The 18,347-nt window shown below is 43.3% G+C and overlaps 1 long non-coding RNA gene across 2 annotated transcripts in view; it reads right to left on the reverse strand.

The window, feature by feature from the left end:
* LOC146006974 (uncharacterized) overlaps positions 1 to 18,347 on the reverse strand; it is a 440,234-nt gene that overhangs the window by 209,762 nt on the left and 212,125 nt on the right. The window lies entirely within an intron of this gene.

An 18,347-nucleotide genomic window follows, 5' to 3' on the forward strand; every position in this document is an offset into this window, starting at 1 on the left:
GACCGGAAAGAGGATTCGAGGTAAAGGTGCACATGCACAGTAGCCCATGATGCCAGAGGTCACTCACATGACTAAGGAGGTTATTCGTGGCATGGCTGTGTATTTGCAGCGTGAGGATTGAATGACTGTGCTTTCATACTGATCGTAGCATGCATGCGTGAGGCCATCCTGCGGTACATTTCTGATTCGCTGGGTGATTGCCAGGAAGTCAGCATTTGTGAGTATCACCCGGCCATTTTCTGGGAGTATCTAAGACTTTCTACTTTTTATTCATTCATGTAAGCAAACAGATAGAAGTAAATGTAAGATGATGTAACACATTACCATCTCAACTGCACTTAAGTCCACATTTTTGTAGGAAGGCATTTACTGTAGCACTTTATTTCAGAACCCTTAGTTAGCATACAGGCAATGCTCCCATCACTGGTCACATAACTCACTCTGACCAAAGTGCTTTCTACCAGCTCTCTTATGAAATGGTGGCTTACGGCAATGTTTTGTGACAAACCATGATGTTTGGAGCTGTAAGACATGTCAATTACCCATTTTTCATTACATGCAATACTGTCAATGTTGTTACAACTAAAAAGACCACATTCACAAAAAAGTCTCCTTGAGCCATATTGCTTCTTTGGCTGATTCTGTGAGTCCAGGCACGTACTTGCCTGATGGTTCCGTCAGGTCTACCGGTGGACCCTTGTGGTTTATAACCACACTCACTTGTGTAAGGGGGCGGGGCTTTTGCAGGTTCTCACCATGCTCGCTAATGCCATCGGGCAGTCAATAGCTATGGGCTGACCAGGCGGCTGCAAGCTAGAAGGCTGCATAATCTCCTGTTGGGCTCTGCTCCCAGAGGAGGGACATAGCCACACTGTGTTATGATGTGAGCAGCATCATTATGTCCCACAGCAAACCCGCCAGCACTCCTGCGGTGGACCAGTCTGCATGAGAAGCGGAGAAGCCAGCCGGAGTAGGACCAATACAACTGCTTAAAAAGATTACTGGACAAACATGTAACTTGAACTAGACACACATACATAAATAACATAAAAAAGGAAGAAGAAATGCGGTGCACGATACGGTATTTAACAATTTCCGTCGTAAGATACTTAGTGATTGCCACAGAGGGCAGATACGTACACCGTTTGTCAATCCTGAAGGATTGACAAACGGTGTACGTATCTGCCCTCTGTGGCAATCACTAAGTATCTTACGACGGAAATTGTTAAATACCGTATCGTGCACCGCATTTCTTCTTCCTTTTTTATGTTATTTATGTATGTGTGTCTAGTTCAAGTTACATGTTTGTCCAGTAATCTTTTTTAAGTAATACATTATTAAAAGTTATATTTTAAGAAACCCATTTTTCACTAGGAGAATGAGGGGAATTCCTCATGAACTCCCCCAGCCTCCTGTACATTGTGTAAACTAGATTAATTATTCACGGTTATTCTACTACCAGAGACATTGTTTCTCCATCTATGTACCCAACAGGTTAAACCTAGTGTAACCCTTTCCCATCCTATATAAAAAAAAATTTTTTTTTTTTTTTTGACCATTCCGGATACGCAGGGATTGTCCTGCGCTATCAATTACTAAAGAGTGCCCCGAAAAACAGAGAGTCTTTTTCTTCTTTCTTTTGTCTAACTATAACCACTCTCTTGGGTGCACCTCCACGTCTCCAAATTAAAGGAAAACGTTGTTTCCGACAACACATCCTCTATTGTGGAACATCTATCTACCTTAAGGTCAAGGTATATACCTAGTTACTAAACCTTACTGTAAATCCCAACCTGTGCACCGGTCGCCATTTCCACTTCCCCTTTTCCCTTCTAAAAGCGACCAATACAACTGCTGTCTGGACACTTTTGCATCATCAGCTGATATTTACATCCAAGGCAGTGCTCAGCTCATTCTGCTGCTTTGAAACAGTCTGGACAATGACCCTAGTGGTGTGGTAGTCAGGGCCGGATTTGTGCCTAGGCCCGTGAGGCACGGGCCTCAGGGCGGCACCATTTATGGGCGGCATGGCAGGCTGACATTCTGCTAAATTAATAGCGGCATGGCAGAGCAGGTGGGCTGCATGAGTGACGAGCGGCGGCGCCGTCGACATGATTCATCATATGTCGGCGGCAGCGCCGCTTGTCACCCGCCGCTACCCACCCGCTCTGCCATGCATCGCTTCGTTCCGGGACAGCTCCGCTTGCTGGGTGAGTTGAATGGCTGAGGGCTTAGGCTCACTGCCGCTGGCTCCCATTGGCTACTTTATACACATAGCCTATTGGCTGCTATGTGTATCCAGTGGGCGGGTACAGCAGCTGAGCCGACTCAGCCGAGTGGCGCGCCCGTCCCTAGCCTGCACTACTCAGTCGGTCACGGTCAGTCAGTCAGTGTGAGAGACCTGTCACTGAGACACTGCTGATAAAGTTAATCCTTCAACTCCCGGCCTCCCTCCCTCTGGGTCCTCCGTACAGTGTGCAGACTGCTTGAAAAAATATTGAGGAGGGCTACAGGTAAATTTGAATGATTTTATATATATATATATATATATATATATATATATATATATATATATATATATATATATATATATATGTATGTATATATATATATATATATATATATATATATATATATGTATGTATATATATATATATATATATATATATATATATATATAAATATATATATATATATATATATATACATATATACATACATACAGGATCGGCACCTACTATGGGGTGGCAGCTGCAGGACTCACACACCCCAATGGGGGGGGGCGGCCAAAAATGTTGTGCCTAGGGGTGACCTGACCCCTAAATCCGCCCCTGGTGGTAGTGGGACTACATAGTTCACACTGCCGCCTGTGGTCCAGCCCACGCAGTATGCCTGCCAGAGATACCACTGACTCTTAGGAAGCAGGCATTGATAGAGCGCTGATCAGAGAGGGACTCTATATACACGGATGGTGTAATGGTTAGCATTACTGCCTCACAGCACTAAGGTCATGGGTTCGATTCCCACCATGGCTCTAACTGTGCGGAGTTTGTATATTCTCCCCGTGCTTGTGTGGGTTTCCTCCGGTTTCCTCCCACAATCCAAAAATATACTGGTAGGTTAATTGGCTTCCAACAAAAAATGAACCCTTTAATGTCTGTGTGTGCATGTGCATGTGGTAGGGAATATAGATTGCAAGCTCCTCTGGGGCAGGGACTGATGTGAATGTTAAAATATTCTCTGTAAAGCGCTGCGGAATATGTATGCGCTATATAAGAAACTTTTAATAAATAAATATATATTACTATAAGTAATATATCCTCTATGTTGGGCTTGCCAAATAATGTGTTTGTTTTTTACTTCTAATTGGGACAATGTTGTTTTTTTTTAATGTAGGGGAGCATGTTTTTTTTTTTTCTATAGTGTTTTTTTTTAAATTATATCAAATAATGTGTGGGGATTTTTTAAATAGGGGATAATGGGGCTGATGTATTCTCGTGTATAACAAGGAGAAGCAGGTACCCGTAGCAGCCTAATGTATTACCCCCTTCCTTGCTGGTGAGGAGAGCCGTTATGTCTGGCATCCACGGCTCTCCTTATCGGCGCCCCCGCAGCACTGCATATTCGCACTTTAAAAAAACAAAAAACTTCTCCCCGGGCTGCTGTAATGGACATGCGTGCGATCTTGCTATTATTGCGAGATATCGAGCACAGCCTGGAGCCCGTAGTAGGGTTAGCATTGCCCCTGCAGTGAGAATAGGACAATGCTAGCCCTGGGCTAACAAAGTGGCTGTGCCGGCTTAACAAGCGATGCATACCTGACAGCCAGTAATACATTGCCAGAGCCACCAAGCATTAATCGGCTGTCTGTCCCTGGTGCATGCACTCTTCATACACTAAAAAAAACGAGATAACCAGCATTAAGTGAAACATACTGTATGTACTCAATGCTGGTGAATACATCTACCTAATGTGTGATTTTTTTTTCTATAGGAGATAATGGGGCTAACGTCAGTAGCGGCCTCCATCTCCCCGCGGCCATCGCAGCACTGAGTAAGTCTAGACTAACTCTGTGCTGCAAACAGGGGGAAAACCATTCAATGGTGAGTGATTGAGAATGGTTTTCCCCTGTGTGCGGTAGAACATCTTTGCACTAGAAGGCAGGGGGGTCAAAATGACCCCCCCCCCACACCCACACACACACACACACACACACACACACACATGCATTTTTTTTTCAAAGATATATTGGTATATTATAGTTAAGACTCATAGAAAAGTTACTTATGTGACATAACTGGCCTTAAAAGTCATATTAGGAACTATTTTACTATTATGAAAAACTATGAAAATAATGAACAGAAGTAGATAATATTAGTCTCACTGTTAAGCTAGATAAAAGTAAACTTGACATACATTTTAGGTTTTGGTGTAATATAAATACGAGATCTTTGGGAAATAAATGCAAAGTCTTATACTAAGCACTTTCTTGCACCATATCAGCACACTTGCTGCAGTACGGAAAAATATGTTCGGTGGATCAATACGTCTACCTCCTTGTGCAGTCGCACGTCATCTACGCTGTGGTGGAGAACAAGAATTATCTCCAGCTACTAAGAAGTTTGGCAACATCACATTACATTATAAAATGACACAGACAAGTGAAAACTGCCGGTGTCATAATGGCCCACACTGACTGACGCCGGGTTAAGGTACACTGCAGTTACTTCTGCTTCTGCCTTGAATCTTTAATCCAGACCTAATCACTTACCATAGCATAGTCCATGCTCTCATTATTCTGTTTTCTCATTAAATCCTACCATTCTGCTCAGGTGAGTAGGAATTATCTAGCAGTGATGTGTGGTGAGGTCAGTGGCTGGTATCAGAGCTACATTTTCACACATAAAAATCACTAGAATGATTAAAATAATACAAAAAATGTTTATATAGATCAGTGGTTCTCAAACTGTGGGTCCCGAACCCCAAAGTGGGTCCCGACCACCTCAGCACGGGGTCATGACTCCATGTCATTGATCAACGGGCTAATGTGTCTGTGGAGTCGGGGACACAGGAAAACTCATTAAGTAAATACCCACTGCTTCCCTCTTCCATCCTCCTGTCAGTCTTTTCCATACCCCCATTACCCACTGCCTCCTTGTCACAATAGCAGTCATTTCACTGACCATACATGTGGTGGCCATTCTGCGGTAACTTGCTGGGGTTCTGTAATAATTTTTATTTCCCGACAGTGTCCCAGACCAAAATAGTTTTCATATTTTTTACCATCTTCCAACTATTTTTAGGCTTTTTTGAGTTTCAACTAAATTCTTGTATTCCACAATTTTGCTGGTTATTTCACTTTTAGCTTTCAGAAAGTGTGCATGTATCGTCCTTGTAGCACCATCTATGATTGCTATATAGTAGCAGTTCATATTCACTGACTCGACTTCTCTTGGCCCACACACAGCCATGTGCATTAATTGTCTGACATTACAGAAGAAGTCCATGTTCCTGCAATCTTTGCAGTAACCTACATTTAATGCTGCCTTATTTTTTCTATTCCAATTGCTTGAAGTACCACTTGTATCACTAGTTCTACAATTAATTCTGAGGATGTATGTCCCATCTTGTGACACTTGAAATACATGTATGTAAAATAGTAATTATATATCTGTACAACATAATTATTAAATAATAAGTTGCATTTACCGTGTAAAATTTAATTTAATACAGACAAAATGCAACATTAAAGTAACTATAAATTAATGTAGATCAAATAGAAACATACATTGTCTTACACTTTAAAAAACAAATGAACCTAATTTCATGATGTGGACTGATTTCCAGTATCAAATAAGCAGTTCAAATGGATTACAGCAGCTACACTAACAATAGTAATAGTATAGGACGAACTGATCTGGACATACTCAGCCAATCAGATATTCCGGCTCAACTTCATCAGCACTGGTGAATGTTTTTAGCCAAAGGTCAAAAGCCGGCAAGTATTGTAATATGCTTCTAGCCAGGCACATGCAGCATGCATTTTTATTGTGGTCTGCATGGAACTGGTTGAACACTTTCATTTTTAATTGTCAAAGTGTAAAAAGGCAGAAGTGTATAGTCATTGTTTGGGTACATGAGCAGTACAAACCATACCCCTTTCACACCAGGAAATGCAAGGAGTTACCTGGGAATATGATTCTGGGATCATGCAGAGACATTCCCGGGTTGGCCCCTTTCACACCAGCCTAGTTCCTGTATTTTCTGGTGCGAAGGGGGAGAGAACCCCCCTCCCCCGACCCCACTCCATGTTACCTCAGTATTACCTGCTAGCAGATCTGGGGAATCCCCCCTCCTGCGTGGGCCATCTTAAACCGCCAGGCAGACCACAGGACACTGACTCCAGCCCCCAGCCGCACACCAGCCTGACACCTTGTGCTGCCAGTTTCTCCTGTCTCGGGCACCGGTTCCTGCAGCGGGAGTGGGGGCACACAGCAACTCCATTCCAGCGGCATCCCTCAGTGGTGGATACCGCTCTCTTCCAGCACCGTGGCAAGGTTCAGGCAAGCTGGGTGGATTCCTTTCACACTGGCCTGTGTCCCAGGAAGATCCCAGAAGCAAACCTGGTAGATAGCAGGGTTGAAATGCTGGGGCATAGCTCCTGGGATTTTGGCCCAGTACTCTTTTTCACTAGCACTAGACCCGGGTTGTTCCCGTGGTCAACCGAGGAAAATAGGGCCTTGTGCAGGGCCGTAACTAGTGGGGGGCTGGGATGTCACGCGCACCGGGCGCTGGAGGGGGGGGGGGCGCTGTCAGGTCCGGGAGACAGCCAGCGGGGTTTCGGGGACTGATGTAGCCCGAGTCCCGCTGCTGGCCCGCCGTATTGTAACTGTGTCTGTTAGCTAACCCGTCGCTTGCGAGCGACGGGTAGCTCACCGGGTGCTCAGTGGCTCGGCGCTTACTTTACGGTAAAGTTTACCTCCTGCCGGGCTGCCGCTGTGTAGCGGTTCCTCGCTTGGCGGCAGGAGGTCAAATAGTGACCTCCTGCCGCCAAGCGATGACGCGCTTCCCGACGGCGGAGAGGCAGGAGGTCACTATCTGACCTCCTGCCGCCAACTGAGGGAACAGCACACAGCACAGCAGCACTTGCCTTCCCATCCCCAGCGCTAGAAATCGCGCTTTATTCCTCCTCCTTCCCTCATGCCTCATGACATGCCGTCAACGCCGCTGCTCCTCCCAATCATCTCCCTGCATCTGGTAATCGATGTTTCATTTTTAAACTGTGTCTGACTCCAGCCTGCATACCTACTGATGTATAATGGATATCATGTGTGCACTGTGGCAAATGTTTAATGTCTCATTAAAGTTTAATGAGTCATTAAACATGTCATATGCCACACACATGATGCCCATTATACATATGCCCCACACCTTGATGCTCATTAATAAGGAGCATCAAGGTGTGTGGCATATGTATAATGGGCATCATGTGTGTGAGATATATGTTTAATGGAGCATCACGCTGTGGGGCATATGTATAATGGGCATCATGTGTGTGACATAAGTTTAATGGAGCATCAAAGTGTGTGTCATGTATAATGGGCATCACAGTGTGCGTCATATGTATAATGGGCATCACGGTGTGTGGCATATGTATAATGGAGCATCACGGTGTGTGTCATGTATAATGGGCATCACAGTGTGCGGCATATGTATAATGGGCATCACAGTGTGCGGCATATGTATAATGGGCATCACGGTGTGCGGCATATGTATAATGGGCATCACGGTGTGCGGCATATGTATAATGGAGAATCACGTTGTGGGGCATATGTATAATGGACATCATGTGTGTGGCATATGTATAATGAGCATCCAGGTGTGGGGCATATGTATAATGGAGCATCACAGTGCGGATCATATTTATAATGGGCATCACAGTATGCGGCATAGGTATATTGGGCATCACGGACTGCACTTTTGGGGTCATGTGTATCTGGCACTGCACTATTGTGGGCATAGGTGTATCACACCTCCATTTTCCATGGCCGCACCCCATGTGGCTACAGCTCTTAGAGAGCTGACCATGCCCTCATAGCGGAAAAAATGGGGGATGTAGCCTCGCAGGAGTACCACGGTAGTAGGTGAACGCTCTAATTTTGAGATGTCTCCTCTCCTCTGCCTCCTCTCCTCTGCCTCCAGTGTTGGGAGGTATGTTTGTGACATATTGGACATTGCAGTGTGTGGCACATTGTGTATCATTCAGGGACAGTGTTCTATCCAGTGGCAGCAGCAATTAACCATTGCTTATAATGTGTACTCGGGGGGCATTACGGTTTGTGGTGTAATGTGCTCTGGGCATTACGGTGTGTGCTGTAATGTGTACTGGGCATTACGGTGTGTGCTAGAATGTGAATTGATACCACTATGTGACCACACCACTCCCCTCCCCCCCCCCCCCCCCAAAAAAAAAAAACATGCCCTAAATTTTTAGCGCACGCGTTCGGCGCGCACTGTCCCTGTTCATATAGTTTCTAGAGGGATCATTTATAAATATATAATTCATTTCAGAATACAGTGTATATATAATATAGGGATGCGGTCATTTGGTCGAATGCATTATGGTCGAATGTCATTACATCGAATCCATTAGGTCGAATTGCTAAAAGGTCGACATGATTCTAGGTCGACATGGGAAAAGGTCGAAATGATTCTAGGTCGAAAGGTCATTAGTTCGACAGGTCATTAGGTCGACAAGGTCATTAGTTCGACATTGTCAAGGTCGACATTCACAAAGTCGACATGGGGTTTTTCACTGTTTTTTGAGCCGACATGTGCTGACAGGCGGTATTTCATGCCCTACCATCCACTAGGGCGTGGTGGGAGAATAAAATAGTGCCCGACGCATCGCGAGCGCAGCGAGCGATGCGAGGGGATGCAGTGCACTTTAAACTGTGTCCATGTCGACTGTGTTGACATTCAGGTAAAAAAACAGTGAAAAACCCCATGTCGACTTTGTGAATGTCGACCTAGACAATGTCGAACTAATGACCTTGTCGACCTAATGACCTGTCGAACTAATGACCTTTCGACCTAGAATCATTTCGACCTTTTCCCATGTCGACCTAGAATCATGTCGACCTTTTAGCAATTCGACCTAATGGATTCGATGTAATGACATTCGACCATAATGCATTCGACCAAACGATCCCAACCCATATATATATATATATATATATATATATATATATATATATATATATATATATAAAATAATTTTTTTGGGGGGGGGGACTAAATGAATGTCTTGCCCCGGGCACCAGAAACCCTAGTTTCGGCCCTGCCTTGTGAAAGCTGTAGAAGAGTGCAATCTGGGCTTTAAACAACTGTTTACATACAACTGTACATTATCATCAAATAATTCCAATATTGAAGAAAAAGTAGCAATACAAATTAATCTATATATAGGTGCATACAGTAATGTAATTATGCAAATATTTCTTGCAAATTAATCTACTGGATGTCTCATATCAAATTACAGAATATCCCAGTCATTTTGTCAGGAAGTTTCACGTTCCGTAGATCCTGACATCTAGAAGGAGAGATGAGCAATTTCCTGCTGGTAGGTGATTTGCTTCATACATTTTTATTACTAACTCAAATAGTTTAGATTTACAAAATACATGTCAAGTAGAAACATCATTGTGCATGAAGCTGATGAATGCAATATTAAAAAAAAAAACTATTTAACTATACTTGTAATTTTCAGTATATTTTCTCTTAACAAATCCTCATTATATTCAATAAAATTCCATGACGCTATACAGAATCAAATTAGAAAATGCCAAATACTGTAGGATGGATTTTTTTTTTCATCTAACAAACATTATATTAATACAGGTTGAGTATCCCGTATCCAAAATGCTCGGGACCAGGAGAATTTTGGATAACGGATTATTCCGTATTTCGGAATATTTTAATATTTCAATGATGTATTTTGAAGTATCTTGCATTTATGCTGTATAAACACATAATATACACACAAATATATTTTATTACCACATAAAATACACACAAATATATTTTAATTGTTCAAAAAACAAGGTTTCAAAACGTGAAACAAAATGTGTGTACTATCTCAGCACTGAATTTGAATGCCAAGCAATCATTGTCTTGCACATATATAGTGCCAGTTACATATCATGTCCCCAGTGATGCTGTTACAAATGTCCCCAGTGAGTTTTTAGCAAAAAAAAAATTTTTTTTCACTTTCTGAAATGTCCGTATTTCGGAATAATTCGGATAACGGATATCCGGATACGGGATACTCGACCTGTACAGTAAATATGAAAAAAAAACCCTAGCTAAAGTTAGTAAATCTGTAATATACTGTATTTAAAAAAAAATGTTTTTGAATATAGTAGATTTTTTAATTAATCAAATATATCATGTCCATATTGCCTGTACTGGAACACAATATATGTAATTATTAATACATAGATTACCTTGTTGGTTTATGGTTTTAATACCCATAGGGGCATATGTAACAGCCTGCAATATTGTTTAAAATAAAACCGTTCACTCATAATACAGGTTGAGTATCCTGTATCCGGACATCCCTTATCCAAATAAGGAATCATTCAAAATTTTTTTTTTAACCCCCCCCCCTAACCCTCTTTTCATACTTACCAAGTTCCCGGGCGTCCACAGCAGGCCTCCGGCATCTTTTCCAGGGTCTCCAGCGGTCCCAGGAATGCATTGCGCGAGTGTGCGCACGAGCCGGTGACGTCACCGGTGCGCGCTCACACTCACGCAATGCATTCCTGGGACCGCTGGAGACCCAGAGAAGATGCCGGAGGCCTGCTGTGGACGCCCAGGGACTGCGTGGACGCCGAGGGACCACCGGACACCATCAGGGGACAGGTAAGTATGCTTTAAAAAAATATATTCCAAAAACCGCAAAATTCGCCTATCCGGAATGCTCGTGGTCCCGAGCATTTCGGATAGGGGATACTCAACCTGTATTCAAATGTAAATTTAATTTAATAAATACTATTTAATAAGTTATCTGTATGGCCGATAAACAATGTTTAAGGTCGACAGTCAATAGGTCAACACCAAAAGGTCGACATGGTAAATGTCAACACATACAAAGTTTGACACGCGTTTATAACAATTTTGGACTTTTTTTGGACTTTTTTTATACTATTCCATCCACATAGAGTCCGATTACACTAATTGTGGGTCCACATTCTCAGGTGTCGACACTGACACATAAAAACATGAAAAACTCATGTCGACCTTTTCATGTGTTGACCTTGTGCATGTGAACCTTATGACTGTTGACCTAGATAGTGGCCCTTATTCTGATTCACTCGCAGAGGCAAATTCCTTCTCAAATGGACAAAACCATGTGCACTGCAGGTGGGGCAGATGTAATGTGCAGAGAGAATTAGATTTGGGTGGGGTTTTAGTTCAAAGTGAGATCTATATTGCAGTGTAAAATAAAGCAGTCAGTATTTTCCCTGCACAGAAACAAAATAACTCACCCAAATCTAATTCTCTCTGCACAAGTTACATCTTCCCCACCTGCAGTGCACATGGACCTTTATTCAGATCTGATTGCAGTATAAATTTGTTTGGAAATTGGGCAGAACCAGGTGCACTGCAGGTGGGGCAGATGTAACCTGTGCAGAGAGAGTTAGATTTGTGTGAGTTATTTTGTTTCTGTGCAGGGTAAATACTGGCTGCATTATTTTTACACTGCAATTGCGATTTCAGTTTCAACACACCCCACCCAAATGTAACTCTCTCTGCACATATTACATCTGCACAACTGGAGTGCACATGGGTTTGCCCATTTTCCAAACAAATTTGTACTGCAATCAGATCTGAATAAGGGCCATGTTTTTTTCTATTTGAGAAGGAATTTTTCTCTGCGAGTAAATCAGAACAAGGGCCATTGTCTGTGATATATTACACCCCTTTACTAAACATCATTAAAAAAGGAAAAAAAAGAAAAAAAACAACCTCAAAAGAAAAAAATACAAAATACATAAAAAAAAAACATTTATACAATCACAGATACTGAGATCATCTTGACAATATATTACTCTTAAATCTTGAAGAATTAGACACTGAGGTTAGAGTGGTTGCAAACCTATAAATAAGGTGTATTTTATTCGGTACTCTTTAACTAGCACGGCGGCCATCGCGGGCATTAAATGCACTAAAAAATCGGGTGCGACGCGACCGACGCGATTCCCGAGATTTCCCATAGGGAACAATGTTAAATTTCTCAATTGACCCAATTTTTCTGTTCAATGCCTCAATTGACCCGATTTTTCCATAGGAAACAATGTTAAATGGCCCACAGAGGCCAAATAGGCACCCTAAAGTGTGAATTGGCCCCCCACAATTGTTAACGCCACCCCACGATCAACGTCAACCCGAAGCATGGCGAGCGCAGCGAGCCCGCGTGGGGCGGCGGTATGCGTCCTACTACCTTTTCATACCCCCACTATCCATGTCGGCGTGGAGTTGAGAATAGAATAGTGTGGCGAGCACAGCGAGCCACCGAGCCCGAAGCGTGGCGAGCGGACGCGGATAGCTGTGAAGCCCGCGAAGGGACGCGTTTACCTGTGAAGGTATCCGCGTCCCCTCGCGGGGCTCGGTGGCTCGCTGCGCTCGCCACACTATTCTATTCTCAACTCCACGCCGACGTGGATAGTGGGGGTATGAAAAGGTCGTAGGACGCGTACCGCCGCCCCTCGCGGGGTTTGCTGCGCTCGCCACGCTTCGGGTTCACGTTGATCGTGGGGTGGCGTTAACAATTGTGGGGGCCATTTCACACTTTAGGGTGCCTATTTGGCCTCTGTTGGCCATTTAACATTGATTCCTATAGAAAAATCGGGTCAATTGAGGCATTGAACAGTAAAATCGGGTCAATTGAGAAATTTAACATTGATCCCTATGGGAAATCGTGGGCATCGCGTCGGTCTCACCCGATTTTCAGTGCATTCAATGGCCGCGATGCCCGCGATTTTTTTACCTGCGATGCCCACGATCAAAATCGTGGGCGCCGTGCTAGGTAAAGAGGGGCAGATTTAGGAAGCTTGGAGAAGTGTTATCTATCCCCATAAAGAACCTTAAGTGCAAGGTGATAATGGTTCAGCCAATCAGCTCTTACCTGTCAATTTACATATTGTGGCTGATTGGCTGAACCATTATCACCTTGCACTTAAGGTTCTTTATGGGGATAGATAACACTTCTCCAAGCTTCATAAATTTGCCCCAGAGTACCTTTTATTCATTCAACTAAATACACTGGATGGAAATGAACACATTTTGTATTTATTGCCACATAAAATTTGCTGCAGAATTACAGTGCACATTGTGCATATTACAGAGTGGTAGGAAGTAGAAATTAGAAGGTGCCATTAATCCAGAGGTCTGTGTTTATTTCCCAGCAGATGTCCCTCCTTTTCCTTCTGTCCCTGAGGAGGCTAGCTCTTCAATCTCAGGTGAGAGAGGTTCCTGTTCACTGATTGCAGTAAAGAGTCTCCATTAAGCATCTCTAGGGCACACAAAACACAATTCTAGGGAGGAAAAATGTAGACTGAAAGATTGGGCACCTCGCTTAACCCAAATTCCACTGAAGCTTGGCCTCATTTGTCTGCTGTCACTTTGTATTCTATATTTATCTCTTCATATTTTCAGTCTTCTATGGATATTCCAGATGGAATAGTGCTTGTATGAAGTTATCACATTAAGCTGCGTAGTGGTCTTAACAGTTTTTGGTATTGCTAGAAAGTAGCAGTAGAAATCATTTACAAGACCAAACCAAAGGGGTTTTGCCGTGTAAATGATTGCCGCTATAAAAATATGGGCAATCTCTGCCAAAATCCCAGACCCTGTTATATTTCTGCAAAGCGGTTTTAATTAAGGTTATTTAATATATATCTTAGATGACCAAAGTACAGTTTGAATCTCATGGGACTAAACATTCTCCATGGAACATCCGATTGCATCATTATAATGCCATTTCACATATCCATGTGCCACATTGCCACCCTGAGGAGCAGAGTACGTCGTGCGCAGAGGCGTAACTAGATATTCGTAGGCCCCATAGCAAAAGTTTGTAAGGGCCCCCTATAAAGCAACTGATAGTGATAAATGTATGCAAAACATATTAGTTTGACATCATAGATGGGCCCCCTTCAGCTCTGGGCCCCATAGCAGCTGCACCCCCTGCACCTATGGTAGTTACGCCCCTGGTCGTGCACTCATCCTGACTGCTAGGAATAATTGCAGAGTGGCACTGCTTTAGAAGAGGTGGGCTCTGATTCTTCAGAGGGAAGACTGTCTAGGCCACAGGTCTTCAACCTGTGGCCCTCCAGATGTTGTGGAACTACATTTCCCAGCATGCCCTGACAGTTTTGGTATGCTCTTATAGGAAAAAATGTGGCAATGCATGCTGGAACATGTAGTTTCACAACATCTGGAGGGCCATAGGTTGAAAACCCATGGCTATCCATCCCCTAAGATAGGGCTGGCCCACTACTGGCATTTCTTATGTGTTTACAACTTTTTCATTAGTAAAGTTATTGTAATATATTTTAGCAAAGCCTAAATGCAGAACTTCATCACTATGCTACATAGTGCGCAATGATAGTTATTATAAGTCTTCGTTTAATTTCTCAAATCAATGTGTTAAATTCAAAATTGATAGAGTCTGTAGGTCAAACATCCATTTTGTTTAGTTTTTTTTATGTTAGTACTACAACTTTTTTCAGCAGTTAGAGATCACTTTTTGAATTGCCATGAGTGTTAGTCCCATTGGATCTTTATCGTGCATGTCAGAAAAAATATTTCTGGAAAGGCTGTGTGTTTTCAATCCGTTTTTAATACAAATCTGTTCCGATTAATATAATTTTATTTTTATTTTCATCTAACCCAGATATTGCTTTCCACAAAGACTATCAAATAGATCACAATTTCCTTATTGCAAGCAATATGTTCCATTTTTTTTTAAATACCACTGGTGCTGGCAGCCATGATTTAAATGGCATTCTGAGTACCACAGGGATACCTTAATGTCTGATGTTGGGGCTGATGTTTCTTCAATGATTTTTCTTTGTGCACACATTAAAAATTTTGGTCACATTAAGTCGCAGTAGAGGCTTCAACTTTGTCACAGTTGCTACTGCAAATCTGTCCACCTCCAAATTCCAGAGTCAGTATTACTACACCCCACCCCACTACCCAGGTATCAATAATATACCCCCATGATGTTGATGCTCCCCTGCCCACCACCCAGACAGCATTCCCTTACCCCTATAATAGCCACCATCTTCTGAGCGATCACTGAAGCCACCCAAAGCAGCAATGACGCCGCCCTGATATTTTTCATTTAATGGACCCTTTGAGGCCCTTAGGGGTCCACTTAAGGGAGTCTGTTTATTGTGTTGTATTCAGAAAGTCATAAGCTTTCCAAAGACATATAACAATGCATGAAAACAAGAAAATAGCATGGACCCTTATGACAGCACCCTTAAGGGCCCGTACGATTAAACCCATCTTCGAACTTAGATCGTCCTTTAAGATGATAAGGTAGTGTGCAAAGTTTGAAGATGATTACTTAAAGTGTTCGAGACTTATCATGGAACATACACACACACCCACACACACACACCGATCAATAATACTTATGTAGACAAAATAAGTAGTTGACTCCCAAGTGACATTCCCAAGCCAATCACTGGGGATTGGTGTTAATTGCAAAGCTTAGATCTACTATATTTCTCATTTTAACACTTAGGGCGAGATGTATTAAGACATCGCCGCCCTTCGCGCCCCCCCCCCCGCCGCAATGCCAGCGCATATGTACTAACATATGCGGCTGGCATCGCGGTGCAGTAACGGAGCCCCCCCGCGATACCTGTACTCTGGTCTGCGGGGGGTCTCCGTCACCTCCCAGCCGGCTTCTGCTGCCTACACGCCGGGGACAGCTAAGTAGGCTGTCCCCGTCGCCTCCACCTCCCCCCTGCAGCCGGAAGGACGTCCGGCTGCGTTGATAGGGGGAGGAAGGGCTTACCTTCCGGGGTCCAGGAGGACCTACAAGAAGGTAAGTCCAAGGGAGGGGGGAAAGGGGGGGTCAGCGAGGCGGCGGGGTTGCGGCGACGCGGCGGGCAGCGAAAAGAAGCCCACCTTTGGGTGGCGATACCCTGCCCTGCGATAACGGTGCGGCCGGGTAATAGTACATAGAAAAATGCGGTAAAACGGGGGTTTTACCGCATTTTCACTTTAGTACATCTCGCCCGCAATGACAAACGTGATACATAGGGTAGATGCAGTGCAGCTGCAAAACAAAATATACTGATTGCAATAAAATATGTATTAAATATGTGCAGAAGTGCCCATGGAATACATAATACTTGTGACCAGACTTAGCGATCACCAAAGAAAACACACAAACAATGGAGGAGAACACTGTTCAAGGGCTGATGGGTGATTTCAGTAGAATTCAAGATCGTCTATTATGAGCTTGTTACCTTGAAACATTGTTAGCGAATAATTGTATTGTGTTTTCGCACATTCTGTACAGTAGATGAGGTTTACATAATTCTAACCTTTTGTATGAAGACACATTAAACTGGATCAACCTTTTGAGGATGTGTTTTGGGCATCATTTGGGGTGTCGGAAAAAGATGAATTTCCTGAATGGAATAGTTAATCCTATAAAGCCCTTTTCCACTGAGTATATACAAGCATGTTTAATTTACTATGCATTTATTCACTCTATAAGCTATATCCTTTATATATTTTGTATGGTACACCTGATATCCATTTAGAGGAGGACAAAGGGACGAATATAGTGGTTCACCAAACAATAGGTGAGCACTTAGGAGGACATTCTAGTTGACACACAATGCTGCTAAATTCGCAGCTTTGCCTGTCATTTTACTGTCACCCACTGCTCGCACGAATGCCCCCGGCACACTAAATATCCCTGCATGCATATAGATGTTTAGCATAAACATCCATTCGCAGCCTTGCATGCGGAAACAAAATTATTCGATAGTCACCGACCTCTCGGGTGTTTTTCATCTGCGGACACCCTGTACAGGCAGCTGCCCACCCACCGCACCCGCATCACGAGCAAATTTACATCGGAATGCCCAGAATTTTCATGGGGACGCTGTCATGGGCACAGTCCCCATGCCCGCTCACACCAGGCGGTTGCACATACGCATAAAAGTATATACGAATCCAGTCGCTCACCATCACTCCCCTGCGCGAACAGTCAGGGCGTGGTGATCTGAATATGACCCTTAGATAGGGCCAGTCCACTTGTAAAAATATGTACAACATGGCATACTGTGTAGGGAGTGATCCAGGTTGGTTTGCAAAAGCAAACTCCTTCTTTAATGGACAAAACCATGATGCACTGTAGGGGGGGCTGATGTAACATGTGCAGAGAGAGTTACATTTGGGTGAGTTATTTTTCTGTGCAGAGTAAATACTGGCTGCTTTATTTTAACACTGCGATTTAGATTTCCATTTGAACACACTCCACCCAAATGTAAAGGCCCCATACATTTGGCCCCATATTGCTGCCACTGCTCCTCACCATCTGCTGCCGCTCAGCACCCGCAGCCCGGAGGTCAGACATGCATAAAGGTGTGTGCCAGTGGTGCGGTACCGATGGCACACACCTCGAAATCAGACCGGATAGATCGCAGGTGCTAAAAAGCACTCGCGATGTGCTGCTGAAGGTTCTGATCCAGCAGATTGAACCTGCAGCAAGTTTAATCTGTAGGGTGCGAGTTTCCCGGCGTTATCACTATTATGCCAGGTACCCTGAATTTTATCAATCATTTTGATGTTAACAAGATTGTTTATTGAGCATGGGTGTTCTTTTTTTAAATAATACCCCTTTCACATTGCAGCTGTAACACGGTATATTGCCGTTTTTTTAGTGCTTTAAAACGTTTCCAGCTGCAATGTGAAAGCTACATTGTCAATTTACCGGTTACAGAAAACCGGCATTTTGACACGTGTTAAAAGGAGGATCCTACACGGTTCGGAGCCGTTTCACCTGCAGTGTGAACAGCTCAGAAACGGTATTTGCTATAAATGATAACCACACTTGATCCCCGCCCACAAGCAAGAAAAAAAACATTTAAAATGACATTGTATGGCTTTCTATGGGTGAAACAGGTTGAATCTGAAAGGTACAAAACGGTATTTAAACTGCAATATACCTTTACATCATGCAATATGAAAGGGGTTTAACTGGCTTTTGACCAGTTTTAAGACACGTTTAGAAAAACGGGTTTAAAGCA

The sequence above is a fragment of the Crinia signifera genome, chromosome 6 (genome assembly GCF_055691185.1).
Source record: "Crinia signifera chromosome 6, ASM5569118v1, whole genome shotgun sequence".
Lineage (NCBI taxonomy): Eukaryota > Metazoa > Chordata > Amphibia > Anura > Myobatrachidae > Crinia > Crinia signifera.